This window comes from Triticum urartu, chromosome 2A (assembly GCF_056163025.1).
Source record: "Triticum urartu cultivar PI428250 chromosome 2A, HENAU_Tu73, whole genome shotgun sequence".
NCBI classification, from domain to species: Eukaryota; Viridiplantae; Streptophyta; class Magnoliopsida; order Poales; family Poaceae; genus Triticum; species Triticum urartu.
In genome coordinates, this window is record NC_141874.1 from 425969882 (window position 1) to 425990853 (window position 20972).

The following is a 20972-nucleotide window of genomic DNA, read 5'->3' on the forward strand; positions in this document are numbered from 1 at the left end:
CGGACAGCTGCCGCATACAAGGAAGATTCCACAAGACTTGGCGATCAAGACAAGGACTTCTCCCCACTGGCGTATTCGACTAGGACTCTTGTTAACCTAGGCCTCTGGTGCATTATATAAACCAGGGCCAGCCTAGTCGATATAACTTCATCATACAACAATCATACTATAGGCTAGCTTCTAGGGTTTAGCCTCCTTGATATCGTGGTAGATCTACTCTTGTACTACCCATATCATCAATATTAATCAAGCAGGACGTAGGGTTTTACCTCCATCAAGAGGGCCCGAACCTGGGTAAAACATCGTGTTCCTTGCCTCCTGTTACCATCCGGCCTAGACGCACAGTTCGGGACCCCCTACCCGAGATCCGCCGGTTTTGACACCGACAATCATCATTATTAGAGCATTGTCCCAGTGAGGAAAGGATGATGGAGACTATAATTCCCCCACAACCCGGGATGAGACTCCGGATAGAAAAGAAAAGAGGCCAAAGAAGCCCAAATTAAAAAAATAGGCCATAAAAAAGAGAAGGCCCAAATAAAAATAATAAAAAAATGAGAGAAAAAGAGAGAAGGGGCAATGCTATTATCCTTTTACCACACTTGTGCTTCAAAGTAGCACCATGAGAGTCTCCTATGTTGTCACTTCCATATACTAGTGGGAATCTTTCATTATAGAACTTGGCTTGTATATTCCAATGATGGGCTTCCTCAAAATGCCCTAGGTCTTCGTGAGCAAGCGAGTTGGATGCACACCCACTAGTTTCTTTTGTTGAGCTTTCATACATTTATAGCTCTAGTGCATCCGTTGCATGACAATCCCTACTCACTCACATTGATATCTATTGATGGGCATCTCCATAGCCCGTTGATACGGCTAGTTGATGTGAGACTATCTTCTCCTTTTTGTCTTCTCCACAACCACCATTCTATTCCACCTATAGTGCTATGTCCATGGCTCACGCTCATGTATTGCGTGAAGATTGAAAAAGTTTGAGAACATCAAAATTATGAAACAATTGCTTGGCTTGTCATCGGGGTTGTGCATGATTTAAATATTTTATGTGGTGAAGATAGAGCATAGCCAGACTATATGATTTTGTAGGGATAGCTTTCTTTGGCCATGTTATTTTGAGAAGACATGATTGCTTTATTAGTATGCTTGAAGTATTACTATTTTTATGTCAATATTAAACTTTTGTCTTGAATAATATGGATCTGAACATTCATGCCACAATAAAGAGAATTACTTAGAGAAATATGTTAGGTAGCATTCTACATCAAAAATTCTGTTTTTATCATTTACCTACTCAAGGATGAGAAGGAATTAAGCTTGGGGATGCTGATACGTCTCCAACGTATCTATAATTTTTGATTGTTCCATGCTATTATATTATCTGTTTTGGATGTTTATGGGCTTCATTATGCACTTTTATATTATTTTTGGGACTAACCTATTAACATAGAGCCAAGTGCCAGTGCCAGTTTCTGTTTTTTCCTTATTTTAGAGTATCACAGAAAAGGAAAATCAAACGGAGTCCAATTGACCTGAAACTTCACGGAACTTATTTTTGGAACGGAAGCAATCTAGAAGACTTGGAGTGTACGTAAGGGAAGCAACGAGGAAGGCACGAGGTAGGGGGCGCCCCCACCCCACGTGGGCACGCCCTCCACCCTCATGGCTCCCCTGATGTATTTCTTCCGCCTATATATATCCATATAACCTAAAAACTTCGGGGGGCACAATAGATCGGGAGTTCCGCCGCTAGAAGCCTCCGTAGCCACCAAAAACCAATCTAGACCCATTCCGGCACCCTGCGGGAGGGGGGAATCCCTCTCCGGTGGCCATCTTCATCATCCCAGCGCTCTCCATGACGAGGAGGGAGTAGTTCTTCCTCGGGGCTGAGGGTATGTACCAGTAGCTATGTGTTTGATCTCTCTCTCTCTCGTGTTCTTGAGGTGGTACGATCTTGATGTTTCGCGAGCTTTGCTATTATAGTTGGATCTTATGATGTTTCTCCCCCTCTACTCTCTTGTAATGGATTGAGTTTTCCCTTTGAAGTTATCTTATCGGATTGAGTCTTTAAGGATTTGAGAACACTTGATGTATGTCTTGCGTGGGATACCCGTGGTGACAATGGGGTATTCTATTGATCCACTTGATGTATGTTTTGGTGATCAACTTGCGGGTTCCGCCCATGAACCTATGCATAGGGGTTGGCACACGTTTTCGTCTTGTCTCTCCGGTAGAATCTTTGGGGCACTCTTTGAAGTTCTTCGTGTTGGTTTGAATAGATGAATCTGAGATTGTGTGATGCATATCGTATAATCATACCCACGGATACTTGAGGTGACATTGGAGTATCTAGGTGACATTAGGGTTTTGGTTGATTTGTGTCTTATGGTGTTATTCTAGTACGAACTCTAGGATAGATTGAATGGAAAGAATATCTTCATGTTATTTTACTACGGACTCTTGAATAGATTGATCAGAAAGGATAACTTTGAGGTGGTTTCGTACCCTACCATAATCTCTTCATTTGTTCTCCGCTATTAGTGACTTTGGAGTGACTCTTGGTTGCATGTTGAGGGATAGTTATGTGATCCAATTATGTTATTATTGTTAAGAGAACTTGCACTAGTGAAATTATGAACCCTAGGCCTTGTTTGAACGCATTGCAATACCGTTTGTGCTCACTTTTATCATTAGTTACCTTGCTGTTTTTATATTTTCAGATTACAGAAACCTTTTTCTACTATCCATATTCCACTTGTATCACCATCTCTTTGCTGAACTAGTGCACCTATACAATTTACCATTGTATTGGGTGTGTTGGGGACACAAGAGAATCTTTGTTATTTGGTTGCAGGGTTGCTTGAGAGAGACCATCTTCATCCGATGCCTCCTAAGGATTGATAAACCTTAGGTCATCCACTTGAGGGAAATTTGCTATTGTCCTACAAACCTCTGCACTTGGAGGCCCAGCAACGTCTACAAGAAGAAGTTTGTGTAGTATACATCACTTAGGCATAGGGAATGACTTTCATTCTCTCTATATATTCTGTTGTGGTCGGGTTTTGAGTCTTACTCAACTTCGCACCTTGTAACACAGGTAAGAACCCTTTCTTTGACTGATCCATTTTGAACTCCTTCAAAATCTTGTCAAGGTATGTGCTTTTTGAAAGTACTATCAAGCTTCTTGATATATCTCTATAGATCTTGATGCTCAATATATAAGCAGCTTCACCAAGGTCTTTTATTGTAAAAATCTTATTCAAGTATCCTTTTATGCTATCCAGAAATTCTATATCATTCCCAATCAACAATATGTCATCCACATATAATATCAAAAATGCTACAGAGCTCCCACCCACTTTCTTGTAAATACAGGCTTCTCTGGCAGTCTGTATAAAACAATATGCTTTGATCACCTCATCAAAGCGTATATTCCAACTCCGAGATGCTTGCACTAGTGCATAAATGGATCGCTAGAGCTTGCACACTTTGTTAGCACCTTTAGGATTGACAAAACCTTCTGGTTGCATCATATATAACTCTTCTATAAGATATCCATTAAGGAATGCAATTTTGACATCCATTTGCCAGATTTCATAAAATGCGGCAATTGCTAATATGATTCAGACATACTTAAGCATCGCAACAAGTGAGAAAATCTCATCGTAGTCAACACCTTGAACTTTGTCGAAAACATTTTTGCGACAAGTAGAGCTTTGTAGATAGTAAAACTATTATCAGCGTCCATCTTCCTCTTGAAGATCCATTTATTCTCAATGGCTTACCGATCATCGGACAAGTCCACCAAAGTCCACACTTTGTTCTCATACATGGATCCCATCTCAGATTTCATGGCCTCAAGCCATTTATCAGAATCTAGGATTATCATCGCTTCTCATAGTTCGTAGGTTCGTCATGGTCTAGTAACATGACTTACAGAACAGGATTACCGTACCACTCTGGTGTGGAACGTGCTCTGGTTGACCTACGAGGTTCGGTAGTAACTTGATCCGAAGTTTCATGATCATTATCATTAGCTTCCTCACTAGTTGGTGTAGGCGTCATGGGAACGGTTTTCTATGAGGAATTACTTTCCAATTCGAGAGAAGGTACAATTAACCCATCAAGTTCTACTTTCCTCCCACTCACTTCTTTCGAGAGAAACTCCTTCTCTAGAAAGGATCCATTCTTAGCAACAAAGATCTTGCCTTCGGATCTATGAGAGAAGGTATACCCAACAGTTTCTTTTTGGGTATCCTATGAAGACGCACTTCTCCGATTTGGGTTCGAGCTTATCAGGCTAAAGCTTTTTCACGTAAGCACCGCAACCCCAAACTTTAAGAAACGACAACTTAGGTTTCTTTCCGAACCATAGTTCATAAGGTGTCGTCTCAATGGATTTAGATGGTGCCCTATTTAATGTGAATGCAGCTGTCTCTAATGCATAACTCCAAAACGGTAGTGGTAATCGGTAAGAGACATCATAGATCGCACCATATCTAATAAAGTGTGGTTACGACATTCGGAAACACCATTACGTTGTGGTGTTCCAGGTGGCGTGAGTTGTGAAACTATTCCACTTTGTTTTAAATGAAGGCCAAACTCATAACTCAAATATTCGCATCCGCAATCAGATTATAGAAACTTTATTTTCTTGTTACGATGATTCTCCACTTCACTCTGAAATTTTTTGAACTTTTCAAATGTTTCAGACTTGTGCTTCATTAAGTAGATATACCCATATCTGCTCAAATCATCTGTGAAGGTCAGAAAACAACGATACCAGCCGCGAGCCTTAGCACTCATCGGAACTCATACATCGGTATGTATTATTTCCAATAAGTCAGTGGCTTGCTTCATTGTTCTAGAGAACGGAGTTTTAGTCATGTTGCCCGTGAGGCATGGTTCGCAAGCATCAAATGATTCATAATCAAGTGATTCCAAAAGTCCATCCACATGGAGTTTCTTCATGCGCTTTACACCAATATGACCTAAACGGCAGTGCCACTAGTATGTTGCACTATCATTATCAACTTTGCATCTTTTGGCATCAATATTATGAATATGTGTATCAGAATGATCGAGATTCAATAAACCATTTATATTGAGTGTATGACCATAGAAGGTTTTATTCATGTAAATAGAACACCAATTATTATTTGACTCAAATGAATAACCTTATTGCAATAAACATGATCCAATCATATTCATGCTCAAAGCAAACACCAAATAACATTTATTTTAGGTTCAATACTAATCCCGAAGGTAAAGGGTGTGTGCGATGGTGATCTTATCAACCTTGGAATCACTTCCAACACACATCGTCACCTTGCCCTTAACTAGTCTCTTTTTCTTTTGCAACTCCGGTATCGAGTTGAACCAGTATCAAATACCAAGGGGTTTCTATAAACACTAGTAAATTACACATCAATAACATGTATATCAAATATACCTTTGTTCACGTTGCCATCCTTCTTATCCGCCAAGTATCTAGGGCAGTTCCACTTCGAGTGACCATTTCCTTTGCAGTAGAAGCACTCAGTTTCAGGCTTCGGTCTAGCTTTGAGATTCTTCATGGGAGTGGCAACTTTCTTGCTATTCTTTTTGAATTATCCCTTTCTTTCCCTTTCCCTTTTTCTTGAAACTAGTGGTCTTGTCAACCATCAACACTTGATGCTATTTCTTGATTTCTACCTTCGCTGATTTCAGCATCGCGAAGAGCTTAGGAATCATTTTCGAAATCCCTTCCATATTATAGTTCATCACAAAGTTCTAGTAACTTGGTGATAGGGACTAGAGAACTCTGCCAATCACTATCTTATCTGGAAGATTAACTCCCACTTGATTCAAGCGATTGTAGTACCCAAACATTCTGAGCATAGGCTCACTAGCTGAGCTATTCTCCTCCATCTTGTAGGCAAAGTACTTTGTTAGAGGTCTCATACCTCTCGACACGGGCATGAGTCTGAAATACCAATTTCAGTTCTTGGAGCATCTCACATGATCCATGGCATTCAAAACATTTTTGAAGTCCCGCTTCTAAGACGTAAAGCATGGTGCACTAAACTATCTAGTAGTCATCATACCGAGCTTGCAAAACATTCATAACGTCTGCATCTGCTCCTGCAATAGGTTCGTCACCTAGTGGTGCATCAAGGACATAATTCTTCTATGCAGCAATGAGGATAATCCTCAGACCACGGACCCAGTCTGCATCATTGCTACTATCATCTTTCAACTTAGTTTTCTCTAGGAACATATCAAACATAAAATAAGGGAGCTATACGCGAGCTATTGTTCTACAACATAGATATGCAAATACTATCAGGACTAAGTTCATGATAAACTAAGTTCAATTAATCATATTACTTAAGAACTTACACTTAGATAGACATCCCTCTAGTCATCTAAATGATCACGTGATCCATATCAACTAAACCTTGTCCGGTCATCATGTGAGATGGAGTAGTTTCAATGGTGAACATCACTATGTTGATCATATCTACTATACGATTCACGTTCGACCTTTCGGTCTCAGTGTTCCGAGGCCATATCTGCATATGCTAGGCTCGTTAAGTTTAACCCAAGTATTCTGCACGTGCAAAACAGGCTTGCACCCATTGTATGTGAACGTAGAGATTATCACACACGATCATCACGTGGTGTCTCGGCACGACGAACTATAGCAACGGTGCATAATCAGGGAGAACACTTATACCTTGAAATTTAGTGAGGGATCATCTTATAATGCTACCGCCGTACTAAGCAAAATAAGATGCATAAAAGATAAACATCGCATGCAATCAAAATATGTGACATGATATGGCCATCATCATCTTGTGCCTTTGATCTCCATCTCCAAAGCACCGTCATGATCTCCATCGTCACCGTCTTGACACCTTGATCTCCATCGTAGCGTCGTTGTCGTCTCGCCAACTATTGCTTCTATGACTATCACTACCGCTTAGTGATAAATTAAAGCAATTACATGGCGATTGCATTTCATACAAATAAAGCGACAACCATAAGGCTCCTGCCAGTTGGCGATAACTTCTACAAAACATGATCATCTCATACAATAATTTATATCTCATCATGTCTTGACCATATCACATCACAACATGCCCTGCAAAAACAAGTTAGACGTCCTCTACTTTGTTGTTGCAAGTTTTACGTGGCTGCTACAGGCTTCTAGCAAGAACCGTTCTTACATACGCATCAAAACCGCAACGATTTTTCATAAAGTGTGTTGTTTTAACCTTCAACAAGGACCGGCCGTAGTCAAATTTGATTCAACTAAAGTTGGAGAAAGAGACACTCGCCAGCCACCTGTGAGCAAAGGACGTAGGTAGAACCGGTTTCATAAACATGGTCATGTAATGTTGGTCCGGGACACTTCATCCAACAGTACCCCCGAATCAAAATAAGATGTTGGTGGTAAGCAGTATGACTATTATCGCCCACAACTCATTGTGTTCTATTCGTGCATATCATCTATGCATAGACCTGGCTCTAATGCCGCTGTTGGCGAACGTAGCATGCAATTTCAAAAAAATTCCTACGCTCACGCAAGATCTATCTAGGAGATGCATAGAAATGAGAGGGGGAGAGTGTGTCCATGTACCCTCGTAGACCGAAAGCAGAAGCGTTAGGTTAACACGGTGGATGTAGTCGAACGTCTTCACGATCCAACCGATCTTAGTACCAAACGTACGGCACCTCCGTGTTCAGCACACGTTCAACTTGATGACGTCCCTCGAACTCTTGATACAGCAGAGGGTCGAGGGAGAGTTCCGTCAGCACGACAGCGTGGTGACGGTGATGGTGATGTGATCCACGCAGGGCTTCTCCTAAGCACTAGGATGCTATGACCGGAGGAGTAAACTGTGGAAGGGGGCACCGCACACGGCTAGGAGAACAATTGATGTCCTTTGGGGTGCCCCTGCCCCCCGTATTTAAAGAAGGAGAGGGGAGGCCGGCCGGCCCTAGGGGACGCGCCAAGTGGGGGGAGTCCCACTAGGACTCCTAGTCCTAGTCGGCTCCCCCCTTCCTTCAAACGGAGAGGGGGGAAGGGGAAAGAGGTGGAGAGGGAGAAGGAAAGGGGGGCCACGCCCCCACCCCTTGTCCAATTCGGATTGGAAAGGGAGGGGGCGCACGCCACCCCCCCGTGGCATGCCTCCTCCTCTCCACTATGGCCCACGAGGCCCATTAACTTTCCCGGGGGGTTCCGGTAACTTCCTGGTACTCCAAAAAATCCCTAAACCTCTTCGGAACCATTCTGGTGTCCGTATATAACCTTACAATATATGAATCTTTACCTCTTGACCATTTTGAGACTCCTCGTCATGTCCGTGATCTCATCCGGGACTCCGAACAAACTTCAGTCACCAAAACTCAAAACTCATAATACAAATCGACATTGAACTTTAAGCGTGCGGACCCTACGGGTTCGAGAACTATGTAGATATGACCGAGACACCTCTCCGGTCAATAACCAATAGCGGAACCTGGATGCTCATATTGGTTCCCACATATTCTATGAAGATCTTTATTAGTCTTATCGTAATGACAACATACGTTATTCCCTTTTTCATCACTATGTTACTTGCCCGAGATTCGATCGTCGGTATCTTCATACCTAGTTCAATCTCGTTACCCGAAAGTATCTTTACTCTTTACGTAATGCATCATCCCGCAACAAACTCATTAGTCACATTGCTTGCAAGGCTAACATGATGTGCATTACCGAGAGGGCCTAGAGATACCTCTCCGATATGAAGGAAATATGCCCTAGAGGCAATAATAATGTTATTATTTTATTTCCTTATATCATGATAAATGTTTATTATTCATGCTAGAACTGTATTATCCGAAAACATAGTACTTGTGTGAATACATAGACAAACTGAACATCACTAGTATGCCTCTACTTGACTAGCTCGTTAATCAAAGATGGTTATGTTTCCTAACCATAGACATGTGTTGACATTTGATTAACGGCATCACATTATTAGGAAAATGATGTGATTGACATGACCCATTCCATTAGCTTAGCACCCGATCGTTTAGTATGTTGCTATTGCTTTCTTGATGACTTATACATGTTCCTATGACTATGAGATTATGCAACTCCCGTTTGCCGGAGGAACACTTTGTGTGCTACCAAACGTCACAACGTAACTGGGTGATTATAAAGGAGCTCTATAGGTGTCTCCAAAGGTAAATGTTGGGTTGGCTTATTTCGAGATTAGGATTTGTCACTCTGATTGTCGGAGAGGTATCTCTGGGCCCTCTCGGTAATGCACATCACATAAGCCTTGCAAGCATTGCAACTAATGAGTTAGTTGCGAGATGATGTATTACAGAACGAGTAAAGAGACTTGCCGGTAACGAGATTGAACTAGGTATTGAGATACCGACGATCGAATCTCAGGCAAGTAACATACCGATGACAAAGGGAACAACGTATGTTGTTATGCGGTCTGACCGATAAAGATCTTCGTAGAATATGTGGGACTCAATATGAGCATCCAGGTTCCGCTATTGGTTATTGACCGGAGACGTGTCTCGGTCATGTCTACATTGTTCTCAAACCCATAGGGTCCGCACGCTTAAGGTTTCGATGACAGTTTCATTATGAGTTTATATGTTTTGATGTACCAAAGGAGTTCGGAGTCCCGGATGAGATCGGGGACATGACGAGGAGTCTTGAAATGGTCGAGACATAAAGATCGATATATTAGACGACTATATTCGGACATCGGAAAGGTTCTGAGTGATTCGGGTATTTTTGAAGGTATCGGGGAGTTACGGGAATACGAGGAAGAAGCAATGGGCCTTAATGGGCCTTAGTGGGAAGGACCAGGAGGTGGCGCGCGCCCCTCCCAAGCCCAGTCCGAATTGGACAAGGGGTTTGGGGCGCAGCCCCTCTCTCCCTTCCTTCCCCTCTTCCCCCCTTTCCCCCCTTCTCCTAGTTGGACTAGGAAAGGAGGAAACCTACTCCAACTAGGAGTAGGAATCCTACTCCCCTAGCGCGCCCCTCCTAGGGCCGGCCTCCTCCCCCCTTGCTCCTTTATATACGGGGGCAGGGGGGCACCCAAATACACACAAGTTGATCTTCGTGATCGTTCTCTTAGCCGTGTGCGGTGCCCCCCTCCACCATAATCCTCAATAATATTGTAGCGGTGCTTAGGCAAAGCTCTGCGACGGTAGAACATCAAGATCGTCACCACGGCGTCATGCTGACGGAACTCTTCCCCGACACTTTGCTGGATCGGAGTCCGGGGATCGTCATCGAGTTGAACGTGTGCTAGAACTCGGAGGTGCCGTAGTTTCGGTGTTTGATCGGTCGGGCCATGAAGACGTACGACTACATCAACCGTGTTGTGCTAACGCTTCCTCTTCCGGTCTACGAGGGTACGTAGACAACACTCTCCCCTCTCGTTGCTATGCATCACCATGATCTTGCGTGTGCGTAGGATTTTTTTGAAATTACTATGTTCCCCAACAGTGGCATCCGAGCCTAGGTTTTATGTGTTGATGTTATATGCACGAGTAGAACACAAGTGAGTTGTGGGCGATATAAGTCATACTGCTTACCAGCATGTCATGCTTTGGTTCGGCGGTATTGTTGGATGAAGCGGCCCAGACCGACATTACGCGTACGCTTACGCGAGACTGGTTGTACCGACGTGCTTTGCACACAGGTGGCTGGCGGGTGTCAGTTTCTCCAACTTTAGTTGAACCAAGTGTGGCTACACCCAGTCTTTGCGAAGGTTAAAACATCACCAACTTGACAAACTATCGTTGTGGTTTTGATGTGTAGGTAAGATTGGTTCTTGCCTAAGCCCGTAGCAGCCACGTAAAAACTTGCAACAACAAAGTAGAGGACGTCTAACTTGTTTTTGCAGGGCATGTTGTGATGTGATATGGTCAAGACGTGATGAGATATAAGTTTTTGTTTGACATGATCATGTTTTGTTGAAGTTATTGGCAACTGGCAAAATCCTTATGGTTGTCTCTCTATTGCATAAGATGCAAGCGCCCAATAATTGCTTTATTTTATCGTTATGTGATAGCAATAGTTGCAAGAGCAATTGTTCGCGAGACGACCACGTGATGACACATTGATATAGATCAAGATGATGGAGATCATGGTGTCATGCCTGTGACGATAGAGATCATGACAGTACTTTGGAGATGGAAATGAAAGGCTCAAGATGATGATGGCCATATCATGTCACATATTTTGATTGCATATGATGTTTATCTTTTATACATCTTATTTTGCTTAGTTTGACGGTAGCATTTTAAGATGATCTCTCACTAAGTATCAAGAAGTGTTCTCCCTGAGTATGCACCGTTGCGAAAGTTCTTCGTGCTGAGACACCACGTGATGATCGGGTGTGATAGGCTCTACGTTCAAATACAACGGGTGCAAAACAGTTGCACACGCGGAATACTCAGGTTAAACTTGACGAGCCTAGCATATAACAGATATGGCCTCGGAACACGGAGACCGAAAGGTCGAACGTGAATCATATAGTAGATATGATCAACATAGTGATGTTCACCATTGAAATTACTCCATCTCACGTGATGATCGGACATGGTTTAGTTGATTTGGATCACGTGATCACTTAGAGGATTAGAGGGATATCTATCTAAGTGGGAGTTCTTAAATAATATGATTAATTGAACTTTAATTTATCATGAACTTAGTCCTGGTAGTATTAGCATATCTATGGTGTAGATCAATAGCTCGCGTTTAGCTCCCCTGTTTTATTTTTGATATGTTCCTAGAGAAAACTAAGTTGAAAGATTTTAGTAGCAATGATGCGGATTGGATCCGTGATCTGAGGTTTATCCTCATTGCAGCACAGAAGAATTATGTCCTTGATGCACGCTAGGTGACAGACCTATTGCAGGAGCATATGCAGACGTTATGAACGTTTGGCTTGCTCAATATGATGACTACTTGATAGTTTAGTGCACCATGCTTAACAGCTTAGAATCGGGACTTCAAAGACGTTTTTGAACGTCATGGACCATATAAGATGTTCCAGGAGTTGAAGTTAATATTTCAAGCAAATACCCGAGTTGAGAGATATGAAGTCTCCAACAAGTTCTATAGCTAAAAGATGGAGGAGAATCGCTCAACTAGTGAGCATGTGCTCAGATTGTCTGGTTACTACAATCGCTTGAATCAAGTGGGAGTTAATCTTCCAGATAAGATAGTGATTGACAGAATTCTCTAGTCACCATCACCAAGTTAGTAGAACTTCATGATGAACTATAATATGCAAGGGATAACGGAAACAACTCCCAAGCTCTTCGTGATGCTGAAATCAACGAAGGTAGAAATCAAGAAAAACATCAAGTGTTGATGGTTGACAAGACCATTAGTTTCAAGAAAAGGGCAAAGGGAAGAAGGGGAACTTCAAGATGAACGATAAGCAAGTTGCTGCTCAAGTGAAGAAGCCCAAGTCTGATCCTAAGCCTGAGACTAAGTGCTTCTACTGCAAAGGGACTGGTCACTGGAAGTGGAACTGCCCCAAGTATTTGGTGGATAAGAAGGATGGCAAGGTAAACAAAGGTATATTGGATATACGTGTTATTGATGTGTACTTTACTAGTGTTTATAGCAACCCCTCGGTATTTGATATTGGTTCATTTGCTAAGAGTAGTAACTCAAAACGGGAGTTGCAGAATAAACAGAAACTAGTAAAGGGTGAGGTGACGATTTGTGTTGGAAGTACTTCCAAGATTGATATGATCATCATCGCACACTCCCTATACTTTCTGGATTAGTGTTGAAACTAAATAAGTGTTATTTGGTGTTTGTGATGAGCATGAATATGATTTGATCATGCTTATTGCAATACAGTTATTCATTAAAGTCAGAGAATAATTGTTGTTCTGTTTACATGAATAAAACCTTCGATGGTCATACACCCAATGAAAATAGTTCGTTGGATCTCGATCGTAGTGTTACACATATTCATAATATTGAAGCCAAAAGATGCAAAGTTAATAATGATAGTGCAACTTATTTGTGGCACTGCCGTTTAGGTCATATCGGTGTAAAGCGCATGAAGAAACTCCATACTGATGGACTTTTGGAACCACTTGATTATGAATCACTTGGTACTTGCGAGCCGTGCCTCATGGGCAAGATGACTAAAACGCCGTTCTCCGGTACTATGGAGAGAGCAACAGATTTGTTGGAGATCATACATACAGATGTATGTGGTCCGATGAATGTTGAAGCTCGCGGCGGGTATCGTTATTTTCTGACCTTCACAGATGATTTGAGCAGATATGGGTATATCTACTTGATGAAACATGAGTCTAAAACATTTGAAAAGTTCAAATAATTTCAGGGTGAAGTGGAAAATCATCGTGACAAGAAAATAAGGTTTCTACGATCTGATCGCGGAAACAAATATTTGAGTTATGAGTTTGGTCTTCAATTAAAACAATGTGGAATAGTTTCACAAACTTATGCCACCTGGAACACCACAGCATAATGGTGTGTCCGACCGTCATAACCGTACTTTATTGGATATAGTGCAATCTATGATGTCTCTTACCGATCTACCACTATTGTTTTGGGGTTATGCATTAGAGACAACTGCATTCACGTTAAAAAGGGCACCATCTAAATCCGTTCAGATGACACAATCTGAACTATGGTTTGGCAAGAAACCAAAGTTGTCGCTTCTTAAAGTTTTGGGTTGTGATGCTTATGTGAAAAAGTTTCATCCTGATAAGCTCAAACCCAAATCGGAGAAATATGTCTTCATAGGATACACAAAGGAGACTGTTGGGTACACATTCTATCACAAATCCGAAGGCAAGACATTCGTTGCTAAGAATGGATCCTTTCTAGAGAAGGAGTTTCTCTCAAAAGAAGTGAGTGGGAGGAAAGTAGAAAACTTGATAAGGTAATTGTACCTTCTCCCTTATTGGAAAGTAGTTCATCACAGAAATCTGTTCTTGTGACTACTACACCAATTAGTGAGGAAGCTAATGATGACGATCATGTAACTTCAGATCAAGTTACTACTGAATCTCATAGGTAAACCCGAGTGAGATCCGCACCAGAGTGGTACGGTAATCCTGTTCTGGAAGTCATGTTACTAGACCATGACGAACTTGCGAACTATGAGGAAGCGATGATGAGCCCAGATTCCGCGAAATGGTTTGAGGCCATGAAATCTGAGATATGATCCATGTATGAGAACAAAGTATGGACTTTGATGGATTTGCCCGATGATCGGCAAGCCATAGAAAATAAATGGATCTTCAAGAGGAAGACGGACGCTGATAGTAGTGTTACTATCTACAAAGCTAGACTTGTCGAAAAAAAGTTTTTTGACAAAGTTCAAGGTGTTGACTACGATGAAATTTTCTCACTCGTAGCGATGCTTAAGTCTGTCCAAATCATGTTAGCAATTGCCGCATTTTTATGAAATCTGGCAAATGGATAAACAAAACTACATTCCTTAATGGATTTAAAGAAGAGTTGTATATGATGCAACCAGAAGGTTTTGTCAATCCTAAAGGTGCTAACAAAATATGCAAGCTCCAGCAATCCATCTATAGACTGGTGCAAGCATCTCGGAGTTGGAATATATGCTTTGATAAGTTGATCAAAGCATATAGTTTTATACAGACTGAAGGAAATATGCCCTAGAGGCAATAATAATGTTATAATTTTATTTCCTTATATCATGATAAATGTTTATTATTCATGCTAGAATTGTATTATCCGGAAACATAATACTTGTGTGAATACATAGACAAACTAAACATCACTAGTATGCCTCTACTTGACTAGCTCGTTAATCAAAGATGGTTATGTTTCCTAACCATAGACATGTGTTGACATTTGATTAATGGGATCACATTATTAGGAAAATGATGTGATTGACATGACCCATTCCATTAGCTTAGCACCCGATCGTTTAGTATGTTGCTATTGCTTTCTTCATGACTTATACATGTTCCTATGACTATGAGATTATGCAACTCCCATTTGCCGGAGGAACACTTTGTGTGCTACCAAACGTCACAACGTAACTGGGTGATTATAAAGGAGCTCTACAGGTGTCTCCAAAGGTAAATGTTGGGTTGGCTTATTTCGAGATTAGGATTTGTCACTCGGATTGTCGGAGAGGTATCTCTAGGCCCTCTCGGTAATGCACATCACATAAGCCTTGCAAGCATTGCAACTAATGACTTAGTTGCGAGATGATGTATTACGAAACGAGTAAAGAGACTTGCCGGTAACGAGATTGAACTAGGTATTGAGATACCGACGATCGAATCTTGGGCAAGTAACATACCAATGACAAAGGGAACAACGTATGTTGTTATGCGGTCTGACCGATAAAGATCTTCGTAGAATATGTGGGAGCCAATATGAGCATCCAGGTTCCGCTATTGGTTATTGACCGGAGACATGTCTCGGTCATGTCTACATTGTTCTCGAACCCGTAGGGTCCGCACGCTTAAGGTTTCGATGATAGTTATATTATGAGTTTATGTGTTTTGATGTACCGAAGTTAGTTCGGAGTCCCGAATGTGATCACGGACATAACGAGGAGTCTCGAAATGGTCGAGACATAAAGATTGATAAATTGGACGGATATATTCGGACACCGGAAGTGTTCCGGGTGATTTTGGAGAAAACGGGAGTACTGGAGGGTTACCGGAACCCCCCCGAGAGAAGTAATGGGCCATATGGGCCTTAGTGGAGAGAGAGAAGGGCAGCCAGGGTGGGCCGCGCGCCTCCTCCCCCTGGTCCGAATTGGACTAGGAGAGGGGGTGCGGCACCCCCCTTTCCTTCTCCCTCCCCACTTCCTTTCCCCTCCTAGTAGGAGTCCTACTCCTACTAGGAGGAGGACTCCTCCTTGGCGCGCCAATAGGGCCGGCCGGCCTCCTCCCCTTGCTCCTTTATATACGGGGGCAGGGGGCACCCCTAGACACACAAGTTGATCCACGTGACCCCCTTCCACCATAATCCTCGATAATATTGTAGCGGTGCTTAGGCGAAGCCCTGCAACGGTAGAACATCAAGATTTTCACCACGCCGTCGTGCTGACGGAACTCTTCCCCGACACTTTGCTGGATCGGAGTCCGGGGACCGTCATCGAGCTGAACGTGTGCTAAAACTCGAAGGTGCCGTAGTTTCGGTGCTTGATCGGTCGGGCTGTGAAGACGTACGACTACATCAACCACGTTGTGCTAATGCTTCCGTTGTCGGTCAATGAGGGTACATAGATCACACTCTCCCCTCTCGTTGCTATGCATCACCATGATCTTGCGTGTGCATAGGAATTTTTTTGAAATTACTACGTTACCCAACAGTGGCATCCGAGCCTAGGTTTTATGTATGATATTATATGCACGAGTAGAACACAAGTGAGTTGTGGGCGATATAAGTCATAGTGCTTACCAGCATGTCATACTTTGGTTCGGCGGTATTGTTGGACGAAGCGGCCCGGACCGACATTACGCGTACGCTTACACGAGACCGGTTCTCCCGACGTGCTTTGCACAAAGGTGGCTAGCGGGTGTCAGTTTCTCCAACTTTAGTTGAACCGAGTGTGACTACGCCTGGTCCTTCCGAAGGTTAAAACAGCACCAACTTGACAAACTATCATTGTGATTTTGATGCGTAAGTTAGATTGGTTCTTACTTAAGCACGTAGCAGCCACGTAAAACTTGCAACAACAAAGTAGAGGACGTCTAACTTGTTTTTGCAGGGCATGTCGTGATGTGATATGGTTAAGACATGATGCTAAATTTTATTGTATGAGATGATCATGTTTTGTAACCAAGTTATCGGCAACTGGCAGGAGCCATATGGTTGTCGCTTTATTGTATGCAATGCAATTGCGCTGTAATGCTTTACTTTATCACTAAATGGTAGCGATAGTCGTGGAAGGATAAGATTGGCGAGACGACAATGATGCTACGATGGTGATCAAGGTGTCGTGCCGGTGATGATGGTGATCATGACGGTGCTTCGAAGATGGAGATCACAAGCACAAGATGATGATGGCCATATCATATCACTTATATTGATTGCATGTGATGTTTATCTTTTATGCATCTTATCTTGCTTTGTTTGACGGTAGCATTTTAAGATGATCTCTCACTAATTATCAAGAAGTGTTCTCCCTGAGTATGCACCGTTGCGAAAGTTCTTCGTGCTGAGACACCACGTGATGATCGGGTGTGATAGGCTCTACGTTCAAATACAACGGGTGCAAAACAGTTGCACACGCAGAATACTCAGGTTATACTTGACGAGCCAAGCATATACAAATATGGCCTCGTAACACGGAGACCGAAAGGTCGAGCGTGAATCATATAGTAGATATGATCAACATAGTGATGTTCACCAATGAAACTACTCCATCTCACGTGATGATCGGACATGGTTTAGTCGATTTGGATCACGTAATCACTTAGAAGATTAGAGGGATGTCTATCTAAGTGGGAGTTCTTTAGTAATATGATTAATTGAACCTAAATTTATCATGAACTTAGTACCTGATAGTATCTTGCTTGTTTATGTTTGATTGTAGATAGATGGCCCGTGCTGTTGTTCTGCTGAATTTTAATGCGTTCCTTGAGAAAGCAAAGTTGAAAGATGATGGTAGCAATTACACGGACTGGGTCCGTAACTTGAGGATTATCCTCATTGCTGCACAGAAGAATTACGTCCTGGAAGCACCGCTGGGTTCCAGGCCTGCTGCTGGAGCAACACCAGATGTTATGAACGTCTGGCAGAGCAAAGCTGATGACTACTCGATAGTTCAGTGCCATGCTTTACGGCTTAGAATCGGGACTTCAACGATGTTTTGAACGTCATGGAGCATATGAGATGTTCCAGGAGTTGAAGTTAATATTTCAAGCAAATGCCCCGGATTGAGAGATATGAAGTCTCCAATAAATTCTATAGCTGCAAGATGGAGGAGAACAGTTCTGTCAGTGAGCATATACTCAAAATGTCTGGGTATAATAATCACTTGATTCAATTGGGAGTTAATCTTCCAGATGATTGCATCATTGACAGAATTCTCCAATCACTGCCACCAAGCTACAAGAGCTTTGTGATGAACTATAGTATGCAAGGGATGAATAAGACTATTCCCGAGCTCTTCACAATGATGAAAGCTGCGGAGGTAGAAATCAAGAAGGAGCATCAAGTGTTGATGGTCAACAAGACCACTAGTTTCAAGAAAAAGGGCAAAGGAAAGAAGAAGGGGAACTTCAAAAAGAACAGCAAGCAAGTTGCTACTCAAGAGAAGAAACCCAAACCTGGACCTAAGCCTGAAACTGAGTGCTTCTACTGCAAGCAGACTGGTCACTGGAAGCGGAACTGCCCCAAGTATTTGGCGGATAAGAAGGATGGCAAGGTGAACAAACGTATATGTGATATACATGTTATTGATGTGTACCTTACTAATGCTCGCAGTAGCACATGGGTATTTGATACTGGTTCTGTTGCTAACATTTGCAACTCGAAACAGGGATTAAGGATTAAGCGAAGATTGGCTAAGGACGAGGTGACGATGCGCGTGGGAAATGGTTCCAAAGTCGATGTGATCGCGGTCGGCACGCTACCTCTACATCTACCTTCGGGATTAGTATTAGACCTAAATAATTGTTATTTGGTGCCAGCGTTAAGCATGAACATTATATCTGGATCTTGTTTGATGCGAGACGGTTATTCATTTAAATCAGAAAATAATGGTTGTTCTATTTATATGAGTAATATCTTTTATGGTCATGCACCCTTAAAGAGTGGTCTATTCTTATTAAATATCGATAGTAGTGACACACATATTCATAATGTTGAAGCCAAAAGATGCCGAGTTGATAATGATAGTGCAACTTATTTGTGGCACTGCCGTTTGGGTCATATCGGTGTAAAGCGCATGAAGAAACTCCATACTGATGGACTTTTGGAACCACTTGATTATGAATCGCTTGGTACTTGCGAACCGTGCCTTATGGGTAAGATGACAAACACACCGTTCTCCGGTACTATGGAGAGAGCAACAAATTTGTTGGAAATCATACATACAGATGTATGTGGTCCAATGAATATTGAGGCTCGTGGCGGATATCGTTATTTTCTCACCTTCACAGATGACTTAAGCAAATATGGGTATATCTACTTAATGAAACATAAGTCTGAAACGTTTGAAAAGTTCAAAGAATTTCAGAGTGAAGTTGAAAATCATCGTAACAAGAAAATAAAATTCCTACGATCTGATCGTGGAGGAGAATATTTGAGTTATGAGTTTGGTGTACATTTGAAACAATGCGGAATAGTTTCGCAACTCACGCCACCCGGAATACCACAACGTAATGGTGTGTCCGAACGTCGTAATCGTACTTTACTTGATATGGTGCGATCTATGATGTCTCTTACTGATTTACCGCTATCGTTTTGGGGTTATGATCTAGAGACAGCTGCATTCACGTTAAATAGGGCACCATCAAAATCCGTCGAGACGACGCCTTATGAACTTTGGTGTGGCAAGAAACCAAAGTTGTCGTTTCTGAAAGTTTGGGGTTGCGATGCTTATGTGAAAAAGCTTCAAGCTGATAAGCTCGAACCCAAATCGGAGAAATGTGTCTTCATAGGATATCCAAAGGAAACTATTGGATACACCTTCTATCACAGATCCAAAGGCAAGACTTTTGTTGCTAAATTTAGAAACTTTCTAGAGAAGGAGTTTCTCTCAAAAGAAGTGCGTGGGAGGAAAGTAGAACTTAATGAGGTAACTGTACCTGCTCCCTTATTGGAAAGTAGTATATCACAGAAACCAGTTTTTGTGACACCTACACCAATTAGTGAGGAAGCTAATGATGATGATCATGAAACTTCAGAACAAGATACTACTGAACCTCGTAGATCAACCAGAGTAAGATCCGCACCAGAGTGGTATGGTAATCCTGTTCTGGAAGTCATGATACTAGATCATGATGAACCTACGAACTATGGAGAAGCGATGGTGAGCCCAGATTCCGCAAAATGGCTTGAAGCCATGAAATATGAGATGGGATCCATGTATCAGAACAAAGTATGGACTTTGGTTGACTTGCCCAATGATCAGCAAGCAATTGAGAATAAATGGATCTTCAAGAAGAAGACTGACGCTGACGGTAATGTTACTATCTACAAAGCTCGACTTGTCGCAGAAGGTTTTCGACAAGTTCAAGGGATTGACTACGATGAGACCTTCTCACCCGTAGCGATGCTTAAGTCTGTCCGAATCATGTTAGCAATTGCCGCATTTTATGATTATGAAATTTGGCAGATGGATGTCAAAAATTGTAACATCCCAAAATTCTAAATTTTGGAATGTTATAATAAATAGATAGATTTGATTGATTGTTTGATTGATTGTGTGAAATTGAGTGAAATTCGAAACCTTTTTGAAAGTTAAATGAGAGGGAATAAAAGGACTTTCCCAAACTTTCATTTTGCATTCGTGATCTCCGTGAATTCAAATTCTTTTCACCACGAAACCCTGGAGAGAAGATGACATGACTTCTTCCATTTATTTAAATGACAAGGGGTGTTGAAAATATTTGAATTTAATTTGGAAAATATTTCCAATTCTGAAACTTTACGCAACTCAATGACCCACGGAGAGAGTTGGGGATTTCGTTATTTTCATATTTGAGTTTTCTCAAATGTTGAGAATAGGATCATTTGATTTTATTTATTTTATCATCAATTATTTCTATTACAAAAATATGAGAGTGGGAATAAAATGACTTTCCCAAAATAAAGAAATATTGAGGATTTAATAAAAAAAATCAAATAAGATTTTATTTCGGAGTTTTTCGGTGTTTTATTTGAATTTAGGAAAAATGTGCGTTTTTCAAAATTGCATTTAGGCCCAAATAAATGTTCACCTTGT